A 6,645-nucleotide genomic window follows, 5' to 3' on the forward strand; every position below is an offset into this window, starting at 1 on the left:
CTGCAAAATTCAGTTCAATAGACAATAGTTTATTGTAGTAGCAGATGCCATATGGTGATCTAATTTGAACCTCCTGGTATTATGAATGTAGCATTACTTGACCTGCAAGTAAAGCTAAAGACAGCAATGACTTGTAATGCCACCGGGCGACATGCCAGCAGATGGTCTTGATGATGGATGCTGTTGGAGGCGCATACAAATTTTGCCATGTTGTTTGAACGCAGGGATTTTGCAAGCCAGAATGTGACAAATGTCACTGGGTGTCTCGCATGTGGTACTGTCCCAACAAGTTTGATGCAAATGATGACGGGTGACGACTCGCCTTTCATCTTCAGTCTATTTTTTCGCCTCCTAGGCGTTCTAAGGATCTCAGAGGTAGCCAAGTCCCAAAAAAGGCATGCTGAGGTCAAGACTTATTACCTCAGATTTACTTTAATACCTAATGACATCCCATTAAAGGACAAATAAGGAACATCATAGTCCTCATACCAATTCTGACATAACTAAGCATCTCCCATGTTACGATCTGGGACATGAAAAGTACCGCCTGATGCTGTTCTCCAGCCCTGCTGACAGAGCAAGCAAATCATACCATCTTCTTCACCACATCAGAGAAGATGATACGAATAGTCCCTGGTCAATGAAAAACAACCTTCATGTTCCTGTCAGACAAAAATAACCTGCCATAAATCTGTACGCATTTAAATGCAGGGTGTTGGTACGTGTGAGAATCATCTGTCTCATGTCTTGCCGTGTGTATTCATGACAAGTCAAAAAGTACTGTATATTCACCAGCTGTGAGAAACTGTCGAGAAGTTGGGTCAGGCAGTAAGGACATCAAATCTGGAGTCTGAATGATTATTATACATGAAACCAATTCCATAGAAATCTGCACTAGGCTACACTGCAAATTTTTTTTTTTTTACTTCCTATAATATACTGGAGAGGTGTGCTCGAGTTTAGCTTCTTTTTATCCTATTTCCAACCTCTCATAGAGGATATGTGGAAATTAATTCCACACTAATTGCCCTTTTAAGTGAAATAAGAGAATTCTGTTGTGTCCAGAGTGGATTCGAAGCTATGGGTTAGACATGTCTTCTAATCCCATTCAATTTGTTGACAATTTTAGATTGGGTTACAGTTTAGCAGCACAGAACCAAAGAGGTCAATCTGGAATTTCTCTCTGCCTTCACTGCTCTCAGATTCAGAATCATCAGTAACTCAACCTGAGCTACTGACACACTAAAAGTACATTTCAAGAATTCTTATATAGTGTAATTTGAAAAAAGATAAATAATTGTATACTTTTCTTGCACCAAATTATTCACTTTCATTGTTAACACTGTAACTGAAGCTATAAAATTTATTCATAGCCTGTATATGCTACATACTGTATATGAATTGCAGTTTGACACATTCTGTTTTCCAATATTGTTATGGAATAAAATGCTTAACGTATTTTTAATTAGTTATTGAATAATTTGTTTCTAGCCGTGTAGCTTCTAGTGTTGTCTTCTATGTTGCCACCTTTGCATATTGTATGCATACACAGGTTTTTTTAAGCTAATCTCCACCAGCCTGGCCGGATTGGCCTGTCAGGCATGGCCTAATCATTCATGGCAGACTTGGGGTTGCCTAATGAGATCTTAACCTCCAGGGCTTGACCTTGTGTGAACAATGACTCCACCAGGCTGATGATTGTTAGCAGGCTTGGTAATGATTAGCTATCTGTGGTAAACCAACATCCTGGATATGAACAGCTACACAACAGCCTTTACTTAGATTTTTGACATCAAAATGTATCATATCTGGTTTTTGCCCATTAATGTCTGTGGGTGGTGTTTGGAGGACACACGATCCTTTAAAAAAAGCCAATGATTTAGCTTTTATGGTTGTCTCAGTGTGGTCTTTAACTATTGCGGAAACATTGGATATTATTCAAGCTTTGGATCATGCTACATCCTGTGTCTACCTCATAGACAGACAGACCACCAGCCTACTATAAAAAAAAACTCAGCAGGACACATCAGACACTCCAAGCTAATAATGTAAGGAGGCGGAAACACTTTCTAAATACATGCTAATTAGAAACCCTGCTCTCCCAGACAGTGAGGTAATCAAACTATTTTTTAACCCTGTTTAACTCTAAGATACAAGAATGCTGCATTTTAATGCTTTACTGAAGGATGTTTTTTTATTTGGCTACATTTTGTCTGACTACAATTAAAGTGTCTTCAGAGAATAGTTGCTTTTGTTTAAATGTGATAGCTGTACAGCATGTCAAGTAAAGTTTATTTGTATAGCGCTTTTCACAACAGACAATTTTCTCAAAGCAGCTTTACAGAATTTAAAAGTTTAGGTGAACAATGTGTATTTATCCCTGATGAGCAGCCATGCCGACTGTGGCAAGGTAAAACTTCCTTAGATGTTATAAGGAAGAAACCTTGAGAGGAACAAGACTCAAAAGGGGAACCCATCCTCATTTGGGTGACATCAAAAGTGTGATTATAGTCTTTAAACAATATAGAACACTGTACAGAGGGAACTAACATGAGCACTGAAGTGTAAGATTATGAGTAATGTTCTTACTACATATCTAGCATATGGGATAATATTCATTATTTAAAGATATACAAGTAGTCCCCTAGATATGATGGTTCGTTTTACGATTATTCAATCTTCTAATGATGATGGTGATACAAAATAATTATTATTTTTTAAATGTACATTTCCGTGTGGCATTTTAATTTTTGGACAATGTTCCTACGATATGACTCCTCGGCAGGCAAGGCCATGTCTCAACTTATGATATTTTCAAGTTATGATGGGGTAACTGTACCACATCTCCATCGTAACATGGGGAGTTCCTCTACTGTAATATGTAGTACATCTGAGTTGCCAAGATTCTGTGAGAAAAGTTTTTTCTCCAGACCAATGCAAGCCAAAAATCATTACTGGGTCGAACAACAATTAGAATTGTATTATACTAAAGGACTTTTTGAATGCAATCTTGAGAGTATCAGTGACAATCAGTGGTCAAGATTATTATTTTTTTTTAAACCATATAGAAAAATACTACCAGAGCCTCATACAATACTTGATATTATTATGCTGTTTGTTATCTCAGTTATGCTGAGAACGCTATTTGGAATGTATTGCTGTGAGGAAGACCTCTTTGGTCTTTCTACTAATAATGGAAATTATGCTACCTAATATATCATATTCCTGGTATTTACCCTGAAAAAATTATTTATTGTGCTATGTGTTCTTTTAAGATTAGATGTTGCTAACTTGTAAGAGCCAGTTGTGAAATGGAATCAAATTAATTGCAATTTCACTAAGCTGTTATTGAATATCTAACAGCCCCCATGAGATGTTGTTTGGACATGCCGAACATGGCCTCGCAAATGCCTGGAATGCCTTAACTATCTAATATAAACTTTGGTCAAACAAACAAGAGGCTCCAGTTCTCTCTTTAACACTAACTGATGCTCTACAGCAGGAAGCTCCACCTGTTTTCCTCAGCTTGCTGTAGAGGACTGTAAGCCCAGCTGCTGAACAAGAGGAACGCAAGGCGGTCATGTGAGAAGCATGTCCCATGAAAGGCAAATCAAAGATGTGAGACCGGGGCCCCTCGTCTCCTAGCCGATGTGGGGGTTTAAGACGGTCAGATTGCGGGACTTCCCATGGAGTCCATGCGGAAAACGAGAGGAAGGTCTGCTCTCAGCGCTTTGTTTATTTTATTCTGTCGCACGTAATTAGGAGGCAGAGGGAGCCGGATTAGTTTAATTTGATGTGCAGTGATGAATGTCTGGTGTCTGAATGTCTTGTTTCATCACAACTTTGTGTCTTTATCAGCTGTGCCTCCGGTTTTCTTTCTGAGAAAGACATAAAAACGGACCGGAATAGATTGATTCTGTATCGGGTGTTACACATGACGTGACATTAAATCAGCAGTGACAGATGGGAGCGATGATGAGCCCCTGGGCCTAAGGTGTCAACTATGAGGTCATCATGTTACTGGCTGATTTACTAGTAAGTCACAATTCCAGATTTTGAAGCGCCCATGAGTACTGCAACACAAGAGCCCAGTCCTAAAATGAAGTGAAAAAATGTTCATGAAAGCCTGTTATCCATCACCAGGGCTACTTTGGTCCCAGCCAGCCCCAGGAACCCGGTGAGGCTGTTACGAGCACAGGCATCATGCCCAGTTTACAGATGCCTGATTGATTACCATTTTTTTTTTTTCTGACCCATCTCTCCTTCAGCTCGGTACGTTTTATAGCCTGGTTATTAATTTGAGGCAGGAGGTAAAGTGCCATTTCACGAGTCTTGTAAGCATGCCTCTTGGCCAATAAATTTTCCCAAATTTACAGCTTGTGAGACAGGCAATTAATGAGTTATGAATTATTTCTACTGCTTTATATAGTGTGCATGTGTTTTGCCAATCTGGACAAGAAATGTATGAAAACTTACTTGAGATGTTCATTCTGGGATTCAAAGAACACTGACAGGTGAGATTTGTTCCAACAACAGCAGAGGGTAAATGTTTTAGCCTTCAGATCTTCACTCCTGTAGCCATTATAATGCTACTAGTATTATATAATCTGCTTTTGGTTAAAAATAGTGCAGTGATTTTTTTTCCTCTCTCACTCTTTGTAGCAAATAGGAATGTGCAGCTACATAACTGGGGGTTGCTTCCAGAAAACCCCCTGAACTGCTTTTGACCTTTTTGACCCAATTAAGAACCTATTAACGCTTCTTCATTAGAAGACCACAGGTCTCCCCATGTAAGACCTGTGTACTGCTTCTTCATTGACCCCAGGATTGCGTTGCATAAAGCCCCTCGACTTCTTCCCATAAAACCACAGGCCTGCTTCAAGAATGTTTTCAGGACTTTTTTTTATGTATGTAGTTTAGGTAAAAGCTGACTACTTTGAGTTATCCCCAAGGACTGCTTTTTTGCGTAATAGCCAAGAAATGCTCTGAGCAAAATAACAAAAATAGATTTGCTATACTCATTTGATGTAGTGCCTTGTACAATGGTAGCCCCATTTTTTTTGGAGTGGAACCCCTGTAGAAAATAAGAATAATTAAAGAATACTTGAACCTAGAAATGGGTTTGCTGGGATTTCAATTGCAAGTAAGCATCAGACATGACACCACTGAAACATCATTACAATGAACTATCTACAAATCTAGTTTTGGTAGTTCCATGAATGTCACACAATCATTGAGATGTTTTAATGCCAAACTAATCGGCAGTACAAATAACTCTAGCAGTACCTTATGTGGAACTACTTAAGGAGAAGGCAGGGGAATAAAGGTTCTTAATTAACTCTGATATAAGTCATGTAAAGTCAAGTGTGCCCTGTCCTATGGCTTTCAAACCACCAAAAGAGTCCTTTTTGAAATTGTGGTCTGGGGCTGAACTATGATTGTAATGAGAGATGGTTATATGTAGAACCTTCCATGCCCCTAAACCTTTAATAGGTGACAAAAGAGAGCAGACTGGCTAGTTTTTTTCTCTTTCCACTCCAGAGCGTCCTCTGTATGCCCCTTAGCTTGACTCTAAAGCAGTGCAGACAGGAATTTGACACTGATGTTGTTGTTAAGGAGAGGCCGAGGGGCCTAATAGCTTGTCTCATCATGGTGGCTCCAGCATATGAGCTACATATAAGCTGCTCTATTAAACTTGTGTGGTCTTTAAAAGACAGTGGCAGGTGGGTGATAGATCCCAGCGGTTAGACAAGACATTCACGTATGTCTGAACATTCGGTGGTACTGAAGATGAGGAAGAGTTTGCCTTTAGGTCACTGGGGTCTCTTTTAGAAGATATACAGTACTTGTAGGTGTTGATTGGTTTGTGGTAAGGATGAGTGGGTTGTACTGAATTGTATTTGATTTGGGCACTGAGGGGTTTTTCTCAGATATGAATACAATATTTAAACGTATAGAATTTATAATAAATGTTCTATAGAAAAGTTTTTATCTATCTATCTATCTATCTATCTATCTATCTATCTATCTATCTATCTATCTATCTATCTATCTATCTATCTATCTATCTATCTATCTATCATCTGTGTCCTATTTTATCACATTTTTATTAAAAATTATATTTAAATTTATAATTGTATTAAAACATTTTGTTTTATGATCCTATTATAGTCAATCAACAGTCAATAGGGTTCTTTGAAATAATTATAATAATAAAAAACACTTTTGAAGGTTTGGAATGTTAATGATTATAATTACGATGTCCAAACAGTCTGACTTTACTTTTATAGATTAATAAAATGAAAGATATTTTAATAACCAGCAACCAGTTAACACTTGGTTACTCTGTGTAAGACTTCTAAACTGTATTTGTTCAAGAAAATTCCTTGTATTCAGAATTGAGTTATGCACATTAGGGTCATTTTCTGCATACCCCATTCAGATCCATAAACCTAACATTTAATGGTGGTCTAGTGGTTAAGTGCAGCTTTCTTAGTGCAGCTTGCGTTTAATTTCCCAAAGAGTGTACATCAGGAAGGGTATCTGGGCTAAACTAAATATTTGGATTAAAGATTTGGTGTCGTGACCTCTAAAAGGAGCAGCTGAAGGGCAAATATTTATGCTTTTATTTTAAATAATTAATTA

The 6,645-nt window shown here is 38.0% G+C and overlaps 1 long non-coding RNA gene across 1 annotated transcript; it reads left to right on the plus strand.

Moving 5' to 3' along the window:
* Positions 1–211: 211 nt before the first annotated feature.
* On the plus strand, positions 212–2,704 carry LOC310734890. Its single transcript, XR_014536172.1, has 2 exons — positions 212–2,228; positions 2,564–2,704. It is a non-coding gene; the product is annotated as an uncharacterized lncRNA (long non-coding RNA).
* Positions 2,705–6,645: the final 3,941 nt, after the last annotated feature.

Source organism: Silurus aristotelis (genome assembly GCF_946808225.1).
Source record: "Silurus aristotelis genome assembly, chromosome: 12".
Taxonomy (NCBI): Eukaryota; Metazoa; Chordata; class Actinopteri; order Siluriformes; family Siluridae; genus Silurus; species Silurus aristotelis.